Genomic DNA, 19,771 nt, shown 5'->3' with positions numbered 1-19,771 from the left:
TTCTAATTAGAGATATCTCAAATTACAACTCTACTAGTGATAATTAAATTAGAGATATCTCTAACTGAATTAACACTGGTAAAAATTATAATTGAAGATATCTCTAATTGGTGTTTGACTAGTCATACTTATATTGCAGATATCTTTAATTCATGATTTCTTAAAGATATCCAAAATAAATTTGTAGCTATCTGAAAGTAATTTATTACTAGTCAAATTACAGTTGTAGATATCTTGAATTGGAATTCTTCCTAGTCAAAACTCATTTAAAGATATCTGCAATTTAATTATGGATATCTCAATCTGATTTTTGACTAGGAAGATCTTTCTTTGGAGATATCTGCATTTAGCTTTGTAACTAGGAAGAATTTAAATGTAGATATCTGGATTTAACAATGTGACTAGACAAAATTCCTTTATAGATATCTAAAATGTGCATGCAAATGCACCTTTGCTTAGCCCCACCTTAAACATTTTATTAACCAATCCTACCTTGGAAACTGTTGTCATCCGTCATTTTGTCTAAGAGCTGTATAATAAAGGTCCTGCGTCTTTGGGTCATTTTAAACTGTTTTATACAGAAGTAATTCAAAAGTATGGAAATGTAGCTGGAGCATGTGTAAAAGTGGTAGGCTATACAGAGAGGCTTTTGTCCTTTTCTATATCGTAATGTTGAGACGTGTGTGCTGTGGATTAAATTGTGTTATACTTTATTTACAAACGAACACATGTAAAATCAGTAGCTAAGTATTTGTATAGGCCTCATGTCAGCTGTTGCAACATTTGATATAATGTTAAAATAATAAATTGGCGCTAATCATTGAACACAGCAGAATATCATCATCATGGATCTCTTGCTTTAATACAATACAATACTCCCACCTTGTGGGCTACTTCCTATGGAAGCGCTCCGCCACTAAATAAATAAATAATAAATAAATAAATTGCGACTTTTTATCTCACAATTCTGACTTTTTTTTCTCAGAATTGCGAGATATAGCTAAACACAATGCAAACAATTGTGAGTTATAAAGTTTATAACCCACATTTTTTATATCTCGCAATTCTGGGGAAAAAAAGTCAGAATTGTAAGATAAAAATCTGCAAATTACTTTTATTTTTTATTCCATGGCGGAAACAAGCAGCCATAACGACACAAATAAACCTGAATCCATACACAACGTAATATAACCTACTAATAAATGTCATCAATGCCAGTTAAACTTTTATTAAATTGTAAAAAAATTTAAAATCAGCCTTCACCTTTTTTGACTGCATCTGATTATGAAGCATCATTCTTGTCCGTCATGCATTTATTTGTACTATTTTTCATGTTTTTGTTGTATAATTCCATTGTTCTCCATTGTCTAAAGTATTTAGAAATATCTCTAATCAGATTTATTACTAGTGCAATTTATTTTTTATTTATTTAGTCATTTATTAGACGCTTTTATCCAAAGCGACTTACAAATGAGGACAACAGAAGCAATCAATCGTAGTATTAAAACAACTAAAAACATATCCAAAACTAAAAGCTAAAACTTTATAAATACTACCTATACACATTTTAAAAATAAAGTGATTAAATAAAAATGACAAATGCATACAACACAATTTCAAAACTTAACATATAAATGAAAAACAAAAAATAAAGCTAAAAACAATTCACAATATTAAAGAACAAAAGGTATAAGAGTATGATAATGATTCTAACATAACACTAAGCCAAACACCAAAAAAAAAAATTTTTTTTTTTATAAATGCAGATATCTCTATTTATCATTTTGACTAGTCGAATTACAATTGTAACTATCTGAAATATATTTTATGGATAGTCAAACTAAAGTTTTAAATGCTAAACGGCTTGCCATATGCCATAGCCCTACTTGCATTCGACCGCTCCAGGCACGTAGATGCGGCCGCCATCTTGGAACGGTCAACTTGACGTCAATCACCATACTGTAGGTTCTGACAGAGCCGTTGAGCCGTTCTGTGCAGGATTGTGGCATCTTTCGAATATTTAGACGCTTTTATCCAAAGCGACTTACAAATGAGGACAACAGAAGCAATCAATCGTAGTATTAAAACAACTAAAAACATATCCAAAACTAAAAGCTAAAACTTTATAAATACTACCTATACACATTTTAAAAATAAAGAGATTAAATAAAAATGACAAATGCATACAACACAATTTCAAAACTTAACATATAAATGAAAAACAAAAAATAAAGCTAAAAACAATTCACAATATTAAAGAACAAAAGGTATAAGAGTATGATAATGATTCTAACATAACACTAAGCCAAACACCAAAAAAAAATTTTTTTTTTTTATAAATGCAGATATCTCTATTTATCATTCTGACTAGTCGAATTACAATTGTAACTATCTGAAATATATTTTATGGATAGTCAAACTAAAGTTTTAAATGCTAAACGGCTTGCCATATGCCATAGCCCTACTTGCATTCGACCGCTCCAGGCACGTAGATGCGGCCGCCATCTTGGAACGGTCAACTTGACGTCAATCACCATACTGTAGGTTCTGACAGAGCCGTTGAGCCGTTCTGTGCAGGATTGTGGCATCTTTCGAATATTCAGTGATTACTATGGTGAATGATATGAAGGTATTTTTGGTGCAAAACAACTGAGCGTCTGTGACAGCGGAATTTAGACGCTCAGTTGTTTTGCACCAAAAATACCTTCATAGAATGACGGCAAGTTGACGGCGTATAGCTTATAAAAATACGTATAGCGGCCCGTAAAAATAGTCGCTAATGAGGCTTCTACGTATATACATCTATGCTGTAGCCTACACTGTTGGGCCTCGTCATTGTACGTCCTTACACTACGCAACCCAGCGATTCCTCAATCACACACAAACCTGCGCAGCCAATCAGATCTCCAAGTCATGCGTCGCTAAGCAACCGCCTCAAACTATGCCATAGAGATCAGCGCAGTCGCGCACCTTCTGCGTGACGTGAGCGATCCTCCTGTTTGTTTGTGTAGCTCGAGGAAGAAAATGGCGGTGGGGAGAGATCAACGCGAGAATTAAACACACAAACATGCTGTCATTTGACTTGGATGACAGCAGCACTGCAGCTCCGGGAGGGAATAAAGAAATAGCTTATCGTCAACAAAGTGCATTTACGACAACAAACACCCGGAGTTTAACGGAGAAAAACTGCGTCCTGGTTTTAAAATAGCTCCTGAAATTAGCCCGCTAACCTCGTTAGCTTAGCTAGGCTTCAACTGGAAGGTTTAACGGACACCACAGCACCACACTAACGGAATTAGCCTGTCAGAATAAGATGATGCAAGCTCAGTCGTAGGCGCTGGGCTTGTAGAAATATTTGCATCTGACTGAATGCATAACTAATCGCTCCGTCTGGCAGTATTAGCCAGCAAACACCATCCTCCAAGCCTTCTCAAAGTTCAGCGAGCATCTGTAACTTAAGAGGAGAACGGACTAAACAGGTAACTGGAATGCGTTGGTGTTTTACATTTGTTGTTGTTGAGTAAAGATCATGTGGCGGGGCTGATCCAGCTAGAGGTTACTTGATCTAAACAACCATATGCATACACATTGCTCAGATATATGGGTTAGTTTACCAGACAGGTGGAAAAGATGTGGCGTTTACACAAACTGCTTTTCGAGTGATTAGACACGCATTTGATCGTTTCTCTTTTTCATACGGTGAAATACAGATCTGCATAGTGAGGTCAAAAGATTGAATCTGGATGCTTGCAATGTGGTTGTTGCTCATTTTACTTGGTGCATGTGGTTGAAGTGCGAGCTAATGTCATGTCGAGAGACAGCGTCAAATTGAATCGGCAGGCTTGAAACTGAAGCTGAGAATGCAGTTATTTTCTTTTATTTATTATTTATAAAGATTAGAATAATCTTTCAATTATGTGAGTTTAATAAAAGTAAAGATTGTCTAACAATACTCAGCTCATAAAATTAACAACAATGATAATAATTGTTGTCAGTAATAATAATAACAATAATGAATGATTGTTATTATTAATATTGAGAATAAAATAATGATGATTTTACCAACCAATTAACAATTATTGTTGTTATAATGTCTGATCAGGTGAATAAAATATTCTTTTATCCCGCCATATATCATTCTACACTAACAAAAATAGGTGTAGGATTTACTTTAAATGACAAATTATCAACAAGTAGGTTGAATTAAACGTGGAATTTTGAAGCAGAAAGGCTGAACTAGTAAAATGTACTCCCAAATCTTTGTTTTTATTTACAATTTTAAAAATAAATTCTGATTATTATTCATAATAATAGTCAAATATAATAACAATAATAATTATAATAGTTGATTTCGATCTCTCTCGAAAAAAAGCTTGTGCAGCAGCCTGTGAGAATGTGTGGGGGTAGGGAGAGCGCGCCAGAGCGAACTAGCAAATGAACGAGTGAGAGGGACAGGAAAGCAAACCTGCTCAAGCCAACGAACAGACGCCCACCCTGTGCAACGAGAATGGCGAGAGGGGGACCCGGGGCTCGGTGTCCCATGTCTTGTTATCAGATCATGCCTGAGCTTAACAACAACTCAGGGTTGTTTTTCAAAGTGCACGGAAACGGTGCAAGACGGACAAACTCCGCTTCCCCTTTGCATGGAAGTTTGGGCGAGGGGCAACAGTTTCTGCGAGTGCAGCATCTGCTAACTGCTTCCTTTGCCTCAGGAGTTGTATTTACAGATAGCAGAGGTGGGAGGGACAGTCTCGCCCCTAAAGTTCAGAAGTACTGGATGTTGTAACAAGCTCAGTGTGAGTGAAACATCAGTTTCTCCATGGAGAACATGTGCCACACTCTCTCCTGTTATAAACCTTGCGATTTTTGGCACCCTTTTCCACTCTCTCACTTTGAAAATTCTCAGCTGTTACTTTTTCAAATAAAACATGCGTGCATATTTGATCTTTTTGTCTGTGGGAGGCATTAAATAAAATTTTCTCCCAATTAATTTAATGGAAAAAATGTAATTAAATTTGCTATGTTAATAATTGGTATTTTAATCTTTGTTTTTTGTGTTACTTTAATTGTTATAAAAATCATTACATTTTAATATCCCTTATAATAAAACAGTTCTAAGGATGTTTCCCCATTAATTTATTAAGTATGAGCAAACTTATAACCGTTTTAATGAAAGTTTTATCTGTCATGGGGTTGTAAACAACACAGGTAATGAAATAACACAATGCTCAAATATAAATCTTTCTTAATAATTGGTCCAGAGATACTCTAAAGAAGAAAAAAAGGTGCAATTATGTAAACATTCTTATTTCAAGAAACATTTATTTGATAAGCAAAATGACAGGATATTGGAAATTAATTGTTTTCCCTTTGAATTAAGTAAATTTTTTTCTTAAGCATAAACTCAATTAATTTAGTAACATTTTTCAGAAACCAAGACTTATTATCTTAAATCATTTTGCTTATCAAATAAATATCTTGATTTAAGAATATTTAGATATTTGTACTGGAAAACAAGAGAAAAATACAAAAGAAAAAAATAATAATTTTTTGCAATGCAACTCAACAATCCTGTTGACAATTATGTTGGTTCCCATGAATGTATAAACAAATGACTTCTAGCCTGGAAGCCATGTGATGGTAGTATGAGACAAAAGTTGCAAGCTATTGCAAATAATGCAGAGATTGCTTGAATATGTATTGAAATGGCAAAATCCAGAGGGACTGACTGCTGCAGGAACTTGTCAACATTGAGCAGCTGTTTTAGGACTCTGGAAAGTGGTTGGAAGTCAACACCTTCTAAACATTTTGCATTTCGCCCTTTCCGTCATTTTATTTGTAAAATACCAAGTTACCTGTAAGGCATAAATAGGCTTACTTTTTCAATAAATCTCCCACACTGTTAGACAATTCAAAGGGTTTTTACAGTAACTTACTGGCAACACTGTTGCCAGTAAGTTCCTGTAATTAAGATTGACAGTAGCAAACTATTTGATTTACAGTAGCAAACTGTACTGTTTTTACAGTAACACTGTAAAAAAATCGAATTCATCAGTATACTACTGTAATTCATCAATTTTAATATACTGTATATTTAATTAGATTTGATAATTTTTATATAGAATTCATTTTATTTTTATCCTACATCGGTACTACTGGCATTCAATTAAAACAGACACAATAATTACAAAATATCATCAAATATCAATTTCTTTATTTAAAACATTGCATGTATAACACTTAAAAATACAGTCTTTCAGTGCTGGAACAGTGCGTCTTCACCATTTCTCCTGTCTTAGGACATTTTGCAGTGCATTATGTTGTATCATCTGGATTTATCCTCGCAAAGAATCTTTAGGCAACAGAAACATAATGGGGAAAAAATACATAGCCATCTGCAAAACCCAGTTGCTGCTCCACCACCTTTGCTCACCATCCACTTTGTTAGTGACAGAAATGTGTTCCCTGAAAAACAAAAAGTAGAAATGGCACACTTTTAAAAGGCAAACCCCATATAGAATACACAAACCTCTCAAAACCTAGTTGTTCTCTTACCATCAGTCTCAGGGTGGCTGGCCTGTTCATGTCTTTCTTGATGCTTCATTGCAGTTGCCTTTAAAACACAAATACAAAAAATGCAGTAAATCTTAAATTCCATTAAAAACTAACAAACTAATTCTAAAACTAGAAAGGCAGATAGCCATAAAACTAGTTTAACCTAGCTAACATACACTTTTGTTCTCAATAGGCTACTGGCCAACATTAACTAACACCTGAAAAAAATGTCACATTAGTTAAGTTAATGTTAATATAAGATGTTGGTCGCTAAAAATAATTTTAATTTGGTAATCCAATAAGCTGACAAAAGTAGTTTGAAATGATATAGCGCAGTTTACCATAGTAAAGTTTGTTGCCGTCGTGTTGACGGTTAAATGTTACTAGGTTAAACTGGTGTGCAAAAATCTGACAAAAACACAGTCAAATGTATACATATTTTTTACTTGCTTGCTGGTCTTATTCTCTCGTAAGGTGCAGTGACACACAGTGCAGATGTTCTCCGGAACTCTTCCACTCTCTCGGCCCGGGTTCATTCCCGGGCAAAACCCGCAGCGCTGCCCCGCTGGATCCGTGTCTTCCTCGGAGCGGCGCGGCGCGACGTGACAAAAGACAATATAGAACCCATTATAATCCGTAATACTATGTACAGTGAGTGGATGCGGACAGTAAACTGATGCCCCGGTATATTTCTGACAGTAGTACTCAAGTGCTCGCGCTGTTTCTTACACGAAGGACAAACGTATTTGCCAATCATAACAAGCGATGTCACGTGTCCAGTGTAGACAGCCTCAAGCTTGTGACGTTGTGGGTGCAGGGCAAATCCTGTCAGTCCAAATGTAAGAAATAAGGAAAATAAAACAACCTCAATGGAATGGCGCCAAAGAGGCCATTATGGCAAATACAGCAATTTGAAAAAATACAGTAAGTCTCTGTATGTGGGGTTTGACTTCACAAAAAAATTCCTATGATGCTAAGGGTATTACAGTTACTTACTGTAAAGGGAATTTGCAGTATTATGCTGGGTGATATACAGTAAATAACTGTAGAAATTACAGAAATGTCTAACAGTGCACAGTAAGACTTCCTTGTAAATGTTCCTGTATTAAAGATGTAAATAAATGCATCTAGAACAGATATGATTCAAACCTACTAATTTTCATTCATTGCGGTGTGGTCGATATGTGTGCATAGAGCGAAGCTTTGTCTTTAAATGGTATTGGTCATCTAGCTTGCATAAATGTTCCATTTTCTCCAGTATTCACAGTCTGTGAATATATTAAAGGGGTCATATGATGCGATTTGAAGTTTTCCTTTCTCTTTGGAGTGTTACAAGCTCTTGGTGCATAAAGAAGATCTGTAAAGTTGCAAAGACTAAAGTCTCAAATCCAAAGAGATATTCTTTATAAAAGTTAAGAGTCAACCATGCCTACCTAAAACGGCTCATTCTAACACGCCCCCACATGTCTACGTCACTATGTGGAAATATTAGCATAATGCCGCCCAAATGTGCACACAAAGAAAGAAGGCGTGGTTTCAGGAACAGCAGTCGGGTTGATGCAGCCATGACAGGGAGACGCTGTGTGTATCAGTGCGAAAGCAAAAGCACTTTATTTGGCTTCCGAAAGTAGATGCAATTAAGAATCATTGGTTAAGATTTATTTACAACAGAACAGCACAACCCAGATGTTCGAATTTGTGCAACGCATTTTATAGACGACAGTTTTTTTTAACTTAGAAGAGTACAAGGCTGGCTGTGCACAAAAACTATTTCCCCCCCAAAAAAAGGGTAAATTCCGACTTTGCTATGACAATCTGGCGCTTCTGAATCAGCGACTGTAAGTATGTTTTGTTATCAGTTTAAGTATTTGCTATTGACTGTTCAAATGCGGAGTTTTTGATTTACTTTGAAAGCTGACGCTCACGATTATGGTAAGGGGCGTTACATTTCCGACACGTGCTTATGGTGTTCGGCCAATCACAATACACTGGGTCAGCTGGCCAATCAGAGCAGACTGCGCTTGTCAAAGGAGGGGGCTTTGTTGAAAACGACGTGTTTGAGAGAGGCGGGGCATAGAGGACCTACAATAATGTACTGTATTTGAAAAATAATGTGTTTTTTGAACATTAAAGCATGTCAACATATTCTGTTACACCAAATACACAAAATAATGATCTTTAAAATAGCATCATATGACCCCTTTAAGCAAATGAATGAATAAATATGAAAGATTTTATCATTAGGTTTAGTGTTTCAGTTTGTAAATTCAGAGGTTCTTGTACTTATAACAATGAGCAGTGGGGAAGTAGTCTATTATTAGATTCTTATTACTAACAATCAGGGAGATATTTTGCTGTGTTGCATTAGTCCAGTTTAACGTCTCTCTTCTATCAACAGAGCATACTGATGGAAACATTTAGTGAAATCAGCTTCTATGCCCTTATTCACTGTTTCTCCAAAGGTTATTGTCATTATGCTTCTTGAAGTGTTTTGAATTTGAATCTTTCCTGAAAGTCATTTCAGTCTATACACAGATGTTACATGCATGGAAATGGTGTTCAGAGTTCTCATCTATACAGATGTTAGTAAGATCTATCATTGTTTGGAGATGAAAGTAATTACTACACAAACTGTGGACACATTAGAAGAGTCACTGGCAGTGAAACTCTGACCTTTTTTCAAACAAAGCTTTATGCCTTGCTTTTGTGAATGACAACACAAACCTTTTTCTTTTCTTTGTCCTTTTTTAGTTGCTTTTCATATCATCCTTCTTCATTGACTTCCAAAAGGGCAACATTGTAATGTATTTCTTTTAGATGCACTAAACATGGTGAGCAGCGTCCTGAAATTTCTGTTTTCTTATTTCTCAGTGTTTCAGTCAAATGTATTTATATTAAATGTCTTGTTACATTATTAACTAGCCTATTTAAAAACTATATTACAATTTGAAAGAAATATCCACAAAAATTTCCAATACCTTATTATGGAGTCTGTTTCCTTTTCCTTTTTGATTTCTGGCTTTTTCTACAGACTCTAGATTATCTAGAATTATTGAATGTATTTTGAAAAGTTAAAAAAAAGTTTCCTTTTCTGACTTGCAAGTTGCAACAAAATCTCAGTTTATGCTTGTTTAGTTTGTCATAATATGTGCCCTGACATCTCGCTCAAAGAAATTCTAGGCCTATATTTTATGAGTAACAGAATAGATAGACAAGAGTTTGTCAAGAAAACACAAAGTTCTCAAACTTTATGCATTATTTTGCCCACATGTCATTTGAAATGCATTCTATTTTGTATTGAATTCTATTTTAATGTTTTAAAATGCAATTTATTTTCAGCATCTGTTTCTCACGTCTTCAATGTCACATGATCCTGAAAACAAACCATTTTCGATCGTTTTAATGCAGCCTTGCTAAATCAAAGTATTAATTTTTTTCAAGAAAAAAAAAAAAAAATCTTAATGACCCCAAATTTTGAGCGGTTGTGTACGTGTTTGAGAAATCAATTCTATGATTAATAGCTAAAGAAGACAACATGAGAAAGGCCTGTGGAGACGTTCTTTACAGTTGGGAACTGAAGTGCTGCATTATTTGTGGTTGTCGTCTGCATTTGCTTGCACATTTGATGCATTTCACTCATGTGTTATCATAGCTGGTACTTAATTGCCACTCATTTGCATAAACCAGTGTGGTTTAATATAATCTCCAAATCAAAATGTACACCTGCATGCATTGCAAGTGTACTGATGACTTTATGATATCTTGACTTTCTCATCATTCTGTACTAGGACAGCATATGATTGCAGTGTTTAAGAAAAAAAAGCACAAGATAATGCTGAGATCGTCTGTGCTTGCATGATGTTTTCATAAAAAACATTAAGAGACAACAGCTAGTGCATTTGTTATTCTTTGATCATGCTGTGGACATTTTAAAGCTCAGATTTACTTTTCCACTGTGTACACTAAATTTGATTAATGAACAGTATTCCTCATGCATGACCAAATCCTATTGCATAATTACATATAAAATTCATCGTATGTTAAGATCACTTAACACATTGCTTTCTGAAATACTTAATTCTGATTTGTGGCATTCTGCATATTTTATATGTAATGTCTAATGAATACCAAACTGTTTAACTGACTACAACCAATTTATTCTCTATAGCTGTGCTAGTTTCACAGCTCTTAAATCACGCAGCAGTCTCTTTTTTTCCCCCCTCACATAATACAGAAATTTGTGTCTATCTAGGCTATTCAGTATGTAGCTTTCATTTTGTGTGTAATCCATTGGATTCACACCTAGCTTCACTATTATGCTGCTCTATAATAGGCTGTTTGCTATATATATAGCATATAATGAGTGCTAAATCAATAGTTCTCAAGCATCCTAAAAGCCCTTTTTCCTCCTTGTTTCAATTTTTTTATTTACTCTCCCATTACATTGTGGGAAACTTGTCAGTAAAACATGAATTGTTTTGTTTTTTATCTTAAGCAGACTTTAACTCCAGGCAGTTTTTTTGTATTAAATACCCAATGCATTTTAATCTTATTTTTGGCTTATATAGCTCAATTTCATGCCGTTGTATTACATATTTAGGTTGTGTTTCAAAGTAATGAACAAAGCATTCATTATCAATAAATGTAGCCCTACAGTTTTTTTGTTTTAAATCTGCTGGTAGCCTTGTTCTTTAAAAAATGAAAAGATATGATCCCACTGGTGCTTAAATTGATAGCCTGCACTTCAAATTCCTCAAGGGCCCCATGAGAATCAATATTGTTGGTAGAGAACACTGGTCTGGAACAAGAACAAAGGCCCATCTGAAGTCAAAAGCTTTATGGTTTCCTAGTTGCTATAATCTAGAACGCACACAAGCACTCATTCAATCAAACCATCAGTGCTCTCTGCCCTAGGTCTCACATCTGTTGAGGTGAAGTAAAAGGTTCTTAATTAACGCAGCAGGAAATCTTTGCTTTCATCTTCTCGCTGTATACAAATCATCAGATTTGATCACAGCTCAGCGCCGATCAGCTGCTTGCCCGAAGCCGGTATCCAAATAGATTAGCTCGTCATTTTATAACCTCTTTCTTTTCATGAAACTTCATGGCAAAGCTTGAGACAGTGCTGGCTTTCATCACTGTTAGATAATGTGTGTCTTAAGGGGCATTCCCAATGACAGCGATTTGCCATTTTGATGATTGTGGAATTGATTGTATTCCCTTAACCCGTAATTTTTTCTTGTGATTCATCCACAGGTTGCATTGAGTGCCCATTTCCTCCTGCCTCCCCTAGTGGGATGGTTTTGCATGACAGGGAGGGTATGGTTCTGTAACCCCCTCTCTGTCCTCCAGTTCCCATCCCACAGACCCAGTGGACCACAGTCATAGTGTTCCCTTCAATGAACATCCCTCTGGAGCCCTAGATCAAGTAAGTCAGGTTGGGTTTTACAGACCCAGACTCTCAGTCAATCCAGTGACCTCCGTTGTTAAAAAGCTAGATTTTCTCTGTACACTTCAGTAACTAATTTAAAGCACCTACAGACTACTTATAAAAAAAAAATAAAAAAAAATTGGATCGTGACCCATTTTGTATGTGATATTAAAGCTAAAACGTGTTTTTAAGACATTCACTTCCATTGCTGTAGACGTACAATACTGATGAAAGTCAGAAATGCTGTCTTTTTTCATGGGCTGGAAATGTTTGCCCACTTTTTAACCATCAAGGTCCTCTGTGAATCACAATGTGTGCTGATGTGCAGCAGGTTATAGATGTGGATATGGTGCAATTGTATAAACACTTTGCCAAGCCATAGTGAGGCTTTATTCGTGTGGCTTATAACTAGATGTAGTGTAACAGACTTTACAGTTGCTATGGCAATGCAAAAAAGGATTTTGCACACACATGAATCTATGACTAGACTGTCTCAGTGTATAGAATTTTCATATTCACTGATAGCGTGACTTTCATGTATGCTTGATGTTACATAACTTCTGCTTACTTTTGCGGTTTTGTTACGTTTTCCTTTTACACTGATAGGTAAATGCAGAGTAGTTTAGTTTATTTAAAAAAGCAAATTTAAATTAATTAATTAATTAAAATAAATAAATAATACAAACAAAAATAATTAAAATAATGACAATTCATTTAAAATAAATAAATGTATATGCTACCTTTAAAGCTAAAAAATATGCAGAGTTTTATATCCACCAGGCAGTTCTTTTGTGAAATCTAACAGGCTATGGGTGACAACAATACTGCAGTGTTATTTTAGTATCATTTATATACTTTTATAGTGTTTTTAATATTTTGAATTAGTTTTTAATATTATATATATTCAGTTTTCTTTTAAATTTAGTTTTAAGTTTTAGTAATTGTATTATTATATTTATATTTTATTTTGTTTCAGCTTTATTTCAATTACTGATTTATTTATTTTTAAAGTGCATGTTTTAATTAAACATTTTTAATTAATATTTTAACAGTAGGTAACAGTATAGGACTGATGACCATATTCTACTGCTGTGTAAATGTAGCCTAAAATGCCTGTAAATTCTGACACAATGCTTTACTTCTTGCACAGGTTACATTGAGTGCCCATTCTCCGCTGCCTCTCCCCGGTGGGATGGTTCTGCATGACGGGGAGGGTGTGGCGCCGTAGCCCCCTCTCCTTGAGTTCGCTCCCACCCCATAAACCCAGTGGACCACAGCCATAGTGTTCCCCTCAATGAGCATCCCTCTGGAGCCCTAGATCAAGTAAGTTGGCAAATCATCCAGAAGCTCGAAGCTGTATTAAAAAATAACCTGAATTGGCAACAGCTGAAACTGTGGATCCAGCAGTAACAAGCTTTTTTATTGGAGGAAATGTTTACATAATCATCCAGTGTTTTGGAGTAACTAACTACAAGTTGTGATGGTACTAACTGGACTGCATTCTTAGTGGCGTGACAGTAGCTCAGCTGTTTTCAAAATAGTGTATCTCTTCCAGTGACAAGCTATTTTCTCCAAGTAATGGCGGCATGACTAAACATTACATCACTGTTGTTTATGTCACATTATATTTACACATGTAGCCTCATGTGTGCAGAGGCAAAAATCTGATACTCGTAACATAATATTGGGTATTCATTTTATTGATTCAGATGGTTTGATCATACATTGTTTTATAGTGATTTAAAAAAAATAATTTAATACCCCACCATTCAAAAGTTTTGGGTCTTTCAGATTTGTGGCGTGAAAAAATGAATACATTTATTTAGCAAGAATGCATTAAATGTATTAAATGTGACAGTAAAGACATGTATAATGTTACAAAAGATTTATTTGCTTTTCTAAATGCTGTTCTTCTGAACTTTCTATTAATCAAAGTATCCTGAAAAAAATGTATCATGGTTTCCACCAAAATATTAAACGGCACAACTATCAAAAAAAACATTGATGATAAGAATAAATGGTTCTTGAGCATAAATCAGCATATTAGAAAGATTTCTGAACGATCATGTGACACTGAAGACTGGAGTAAAGGCTGCTGAAAATTTAGCTTTGCCATCACAGGAATACATTTCATTTTAATATATATTCAAACAGAAAATAGTTCATTTAAATTGTAATAATATTTCACAATAATACTGTATGTTTTTGTTAAATAAATGCAGCCTTGCTGAGCACGAGTCTTCTTTAAAAAACATTGCGAAATCTTACTGACCTCTGAAAATTTTGAATGGTATTGTAAAGTTGTTATTGCTTTTTCTATGTTTATATAAATTATGGTGAGTTTATATATTTATTAGCGTACAAGCTAAACACTTAGCATTAATATTATTGGAAATATCTCTTCTTTTTTTTTTGTGCATGTCAAGCTGCCCATTCCTTTTTTCAGTTAATTACATAATTGCCATATAATTATATTACACCCAATTAAATTTTTTTTTTGTAACTTGTGTAGCTTTCTAAAAATATTCAGTAGCCTGTATCTTGGCACACAATAGTTTCACTTCTGCTTGTGTTTTTCTTGTTTGGATAAAGGCATCTATTAAATGAATAAATGTAAATGTGGAAGTAGCTTCCAAAACTGTAGCTCTCATAGTTCTCTTATTGTTGAAGCCACAACCAGAGCATGTGAGCGGAGCAGGGAGCGGAGTTTTAATATTTCCTTAAGAGCGCAGAGCGCCTTTCTGAAGATTCCGCTCCGCTCGCTCAATACGCTCAGTGCCGCTCGCTCAACCCAGAATGCCGTTTGGTGATTTGCTTGTTCGAGATCGAGAATCTGTAGAGATCGAGAATAGTAGAGCAGTTATGCAGTTCAGATATTGTTTCAACGAAGTTGCAAGCCTTATACATAAATGTAAAGTAAAAATCAAAGTGAGCAGGGAGAAGAAACTGAGAGGGAGTGCGGGGGGACTGTTAAAGTTAGTACAGATTCATATTGATTACAGAAAGCACGAAGATGTATGCAAACATGGTGCAGGAAAAGGTGAGCTAGTTACATACCATAATAAATGAATAAACAGGTAGGCTAAGGTTATATTCGGTTGTACGGAGCCCCGATCATGACATGCAGACAAAATCACGGCCACGAATTTAGAATAGGCTAGTTCTCTTTTATGCTAGGACTACATTATGGCCACGAATTAAGAATTAATTTTTTAGTTTAGTCTAAATTATGGCCACGAATTAAGTATTCATTCTCTTGTTTAGGCTTAGCTGCCACAAATTAATTTGTTCGTTAATTTTTTCATTCCCTATAGTAGGCCTAAATCGTGGAACAAATTATTATATTTCGTAATTACTTATTAAAATCATTATTGCTTAAACTTAATAAATAATAATACATTTAAAAAATAATAAAACCTGCTGACGTCGTAGAAACGAATTGTTAATTCGAATTATATTCGGAGCTCCGTAGTTATTAAATAATCTCAGTTAAACTGTAGACCTAAGCTAACACACAGCTGTATATAGGCCTAAATACAGAACTACAGAGTACAGAAGATATTAGCCTACACCACTTAGGCCTATTAAAATATTATTTAAAAAAAAAAAATTATTTAGAGCGACTGAGTGGAGCGCACGTCCATAGAGCGGAAAACGTTCCGCTTCGCTCACATGCTCTGGTTACAACTGCCAACTAATTGTCATCACTGCAAAGTTAACCGATAAATTGTGTCCATAAGACAGTGGTTTCTGTTCAAACAAGTAAGGTATTCAGCGCAGCACACTGCTTTGAGGTGTTTCAGATATGAATGATCGGTGCTGGGGACAGTCGGTGCAGGTGTAGCAATTTTCCATGGCCCCACTGCATGGTGTTTTCTGCATTTGCTTATACTAGATGTGTAGTGGTAGTTCAACAGAGCCTACAGTTGTCATGGTAATGTGAAACCCGATTGTGCCTGCACTGCACTGCACTGCATCTGTCTGCGCTCTTTTATTTTGCAGTTACATTTTCACACTCACACTTGGGTAGTTTAATTATTAGCATGGTTTTAATGTATGCATGTTTGTGCTTTTGTTGATTGCTGTATTCTTGTCTGGACTTTGATACTTTCTAGTTCCGCCCACACTGAATTCTAATTAGTCTGAATTACAGATTCACATGTATAATAATCATCAAATATGGGCAAAGAGAGATGGATTGTTGAAGTTAAGAAAATTTGATACAGAAACTCACCTAATAACATTTTATATATTTGATGAGAGTGCAGACCTTTTTTAGTTTTGTAATAGATATTTTAGTCTAGGATTGTGCCGTGATTGCTTTCATTTTGGAAAAAGTGTCATTCATTCTGTTTTCACCAACAGGCTTAGAGTGCCTATAGAAAGTCTTCATACCCCTTCATTTTTTTTTCACATTTTGTTATGTTGCATTATTATGTTAAACTGCTTTAAATGACTTTTTTCCCACATAAATCTACACCCCACTCACCACAATGACAAAGCAAAAACCAGATTTATCACAACTTATCACAATACCCTTTGCTTTGACACTTAAAATTTAGATCAGGAGCATCTTTTCACTGGATCATCTTTGAGATGTTTCTATACTCCGACTGGAGTTAACCTGTGGCAAATTCAGTTGATTGGACATGATTTGGAAAGGCACACACACCATCCTATATAAAGTTTAACAGCTGAAATGGATGTCAGAGCAAAAACTAAGCCATGAGGTCAAAGGAATGGCCTGCAGAGCTGAGAGACAGGATTGTGTTGAGACAGATCTGGTGAAGACTACAAAACAATTTCTGCTGTGTTGAAGGTTCACAGGAGCATTTGGCCTCCATAATCATTAATGGATGAAGATTGAGGACTCTTCCTAGATCTAACCTCCTGGTTAAATAGAAGGAGAACCTCCTGGTTAAATAGAAGGAGAAGGGTCTTTGTTAGAGAGGTGGCCCATACACTGATGACCACTCTGGTTGAGCTCCATGATCTTATATGGAGATGGGAGAAACTTACAGAAGGACAAACATCATTGGTCTCCACCAATCTGGGCTTGATGGCAAAATGACCGAACTCAAGCTTCTCCTCAGTAAAGATACATGAAACCCTGATTGGAATTTACAAAAATACTCCTAAATAACTCTCAGACTATGAAAACAAAGATTCTCTGGTCTGATGAACCTCAATTCCTTATTCATGTCTGAGAGAAACCAAGCACCGCTTATCACCTGCATAATACCATCCCAACGGTGAAGCATGGAGGCGGCAGCATCATGCAGTGGGGGTGTTTTTCAGCGGCAGGGACTGGGGAAGTGATCAGAGAAGACGGAAAGCTGAATGCAGTTAAATACAGAGATATCCTTAATGAAAACCTGGTTCAGAGCGCTCAGAACCTCAGACTGGGCTCACCTTCCAAAATGACAATCACCCTACGCACACAGCCAAGACAATGCAGCAGTGGCTTAGGTACGACTCTATGAATGTCCTTGAGTGGCCCAGCCAGAGCTGGGACTTGGAACCAATCAGACATCTTTGGAGAAACCTATAAATGGCTGTCCACCGATGGTCCCCACTCCCCAGCCAACCTGACAGAGCTTGAGATGATCTAAAAAAAATGAAGGGGTATGAAGACTTTCTATAGGCACTGTATATTTTTAGTTCGTTGTAGTCCCGGTTAATAAGATTATTGCAAGTAAATCCAACCAGCAACATTAAATAAAATATTTACCATAGCACAGCTTAGAGGAGTGAGACAGTGCGCTTTATTCTTCCTCCACGCTTTCATTTCTGTAAATTAAAGTAAGTAGAAAATGTGATAAATTAGTCAAGCACACAAAGATTCAGCAGCATTTACCTGCGTCCCTGTGTGCATGTTATACATTCTAAATGTTTTAAGATGCAGATCGTACAACATACGCACACAGATGTAGGTTAAAGCTGTCAGATGGTATGTTTACATCCTGGTTACTGGTATTATGTAAGCTGTAATCAAATGCAAAAACCCACGACTAAAATGTAATTTACTCCATTTCCTAATGTATGGAAAAATTTTCATTCTAATCACTTAGTTGCTTGGAAACCAGCTGAATTGACAGACCTCCCTCTTAATATGAGGGTAATCACTGACTTGCATGAATTAGTCAAAGACTCTAATGGCTTCTCAACTCAGTTTGGAAAAAGGCAGTTTGTTTAGCTTATATGATGATTGCTTGAGTGTGCCTGTGTTTTCTTTAAAGGTGTTTGTGCTGATTGTACAGTGCTCTGACACCTGGTTTCTTAGCCGTAGTCGTCAGACTTCTCTTTACTGCTTCCGCATGCTTAGGTTGTACTCTCCCAACAATTTTCCCCATAATTATCGGATTTTGTTTGACATGTGTTTTGTGTTATGGAACCCGTGATCTTTTTCTCATGTCAACAATACAGTGTTATACAGTAAGGTTTGGGTAATTTAATGCTGATGAGGCTCAGAAAAAAAATGCTCTCTTTTCATGATTAATATTCAGCGTTTCGTTTGTTTTCAATTTTACGTTTGTTCCATTGCAAGACTGCAGCCTGAGGTCAGAGGAGGTGAAAAGAATACTATGGAGACTATTGTAAAATCAAATGCATACCCAAGGGTGCAATTACACTGAATAGAAAAGAAAAGCTATGGTGTAGCACAGCGGTTTTCAAATAGATTCTGAGTTTACTTTGTTTTTAAACCTATAAAACCAAAGCACACAGTTTTGTGTGTGCAGCTTTGTGTGTGTTATTGGTCTGTGTGCACGAGTAGAATATGTAAACAAAGGTAGATTTCCATAGAAGTGTTCTTTATTATCACTATCAAAGTAAACGCAGTTTTAAAATAACAAACATTGATTCTTTATTTCTCAAACTGCATAAGAATCCACTGACCTAATTTTAAGCCAGACTTGTTTGCTTGCTGTTGAAGCTGACACTGTAATTTAGAGCTGTTCAGATCCTGTCTCTCTATAGTTATGTCACTTAGTGCATATTGCTGCTACTGTAGCTTCTGTGTGCCGTGTTGAAAAGAGCCCTTCGACATTGGGCTATTTCTTATTAACCCTGTAAAGCCAGACATACGAAATGAGTCTTTTTTCATCAAAATCATTCAGTTTTTTTTAAATGGAGCAGTTTATTGAAGCTGTAGACGAAATATAAAAAGAAAAATTGTTAAAATGTTTATGCATGTTGTAGCGAATTTAGCTCACAACAGGAAATATGAATAATTAACCATAACTAGTTATGATTAATTATGAATATTTTAGTTTTATTGCGTATAGTATTTGATACATCAGGCTTCTATGATCCAATAGGTATGAAATTATAGGAGAATATGAAGCTTTTTCAGAGGACCCCAAACTGAGCGAAAATATGCAATTTGGTGATTTGCTGATATTTAAATACTTTTATGATACTTGCATGCTTAAAGCTTCGTAGTTTTCATTGTGGAGGGCAAACAATATAATAATATAATAAAATGCAATGTTGATTGAAAGATGTACAAATAAACATTCTTCAAAAGCCAGATGTATCATATTTGATATATTTAATGATTTAAAAAAAATTAATAAAATGTAAGGATAATCAAGCAAACCCAAGTTGCTACAGTCCAGTTCATCTTAAAATATTACTAACAATATTATTTATTCTTACCTTTACTTAATATAAATCAGTGAAGATTTCACAGCAAAAAGGCTCATGTGCCACAACCTTAAGGTGGATTTATTCAGAATTAGACCCCCCCCCCCCCCCCCCCCAACACAAAAAAAACAACCTAAA

At 35.5% G+C, this 19,771-nt stretch overlaps 1 protein-coding gene across 2 annotated transcripts in view; it reads left to right on the top strand.

The window, feature by feature from the left end:
* The first annotated feature begins 3,017 nt into the window (after nucleotides 1-3,017).
* Nucleotides 3,018-19,771, top strand: part of ncoa1 (nuclear receptor coactivator 1) — a 71,719-nt gene continuing 54,965 nt past the window's right edge. For both annotated transcript variants that reach the window (XM_016235678.1, XM_016235676.1), the window contains exons 1-3: nucleotides 3,018-3,479; nucleotides 11,812-11,983; nucleotides 13,137-13,309. The gene's annotated coding sequence lies outside the window, so the exon portion shown is untranslated. The remainder of the gene's footprint in view (nucleotides 3,480-11,811; nucleotides 11,984-13,136; nucleotides 13,310-19,771) is intronic.

The sequence above is a fragment of the Sinocyclocheilus grahami genome, unplaced genomic scaffold (genome assembly GCF_001515645.1).
Source record: "Sinocyclocheilus grahami isolate Dianchi unplaced genomic scaffold, SAMN03320097.WGS_v1.1 scaffold473.1, whole genome shotgun sequence".
Taxonomy (NCBI): domain Eukaryota; kingdom Metazoa; phylum Chordata; class Actinopteri; order Cypriniformes; family Cyprinidae; genus Sinocyclocheilus; species Sinocyclocheilus grahami.
The sequence above is the reverse complement of the archived record's forward strand: the minus strand, read 5'-3'. Positions and strand labels throughout refer to the sequence as shown.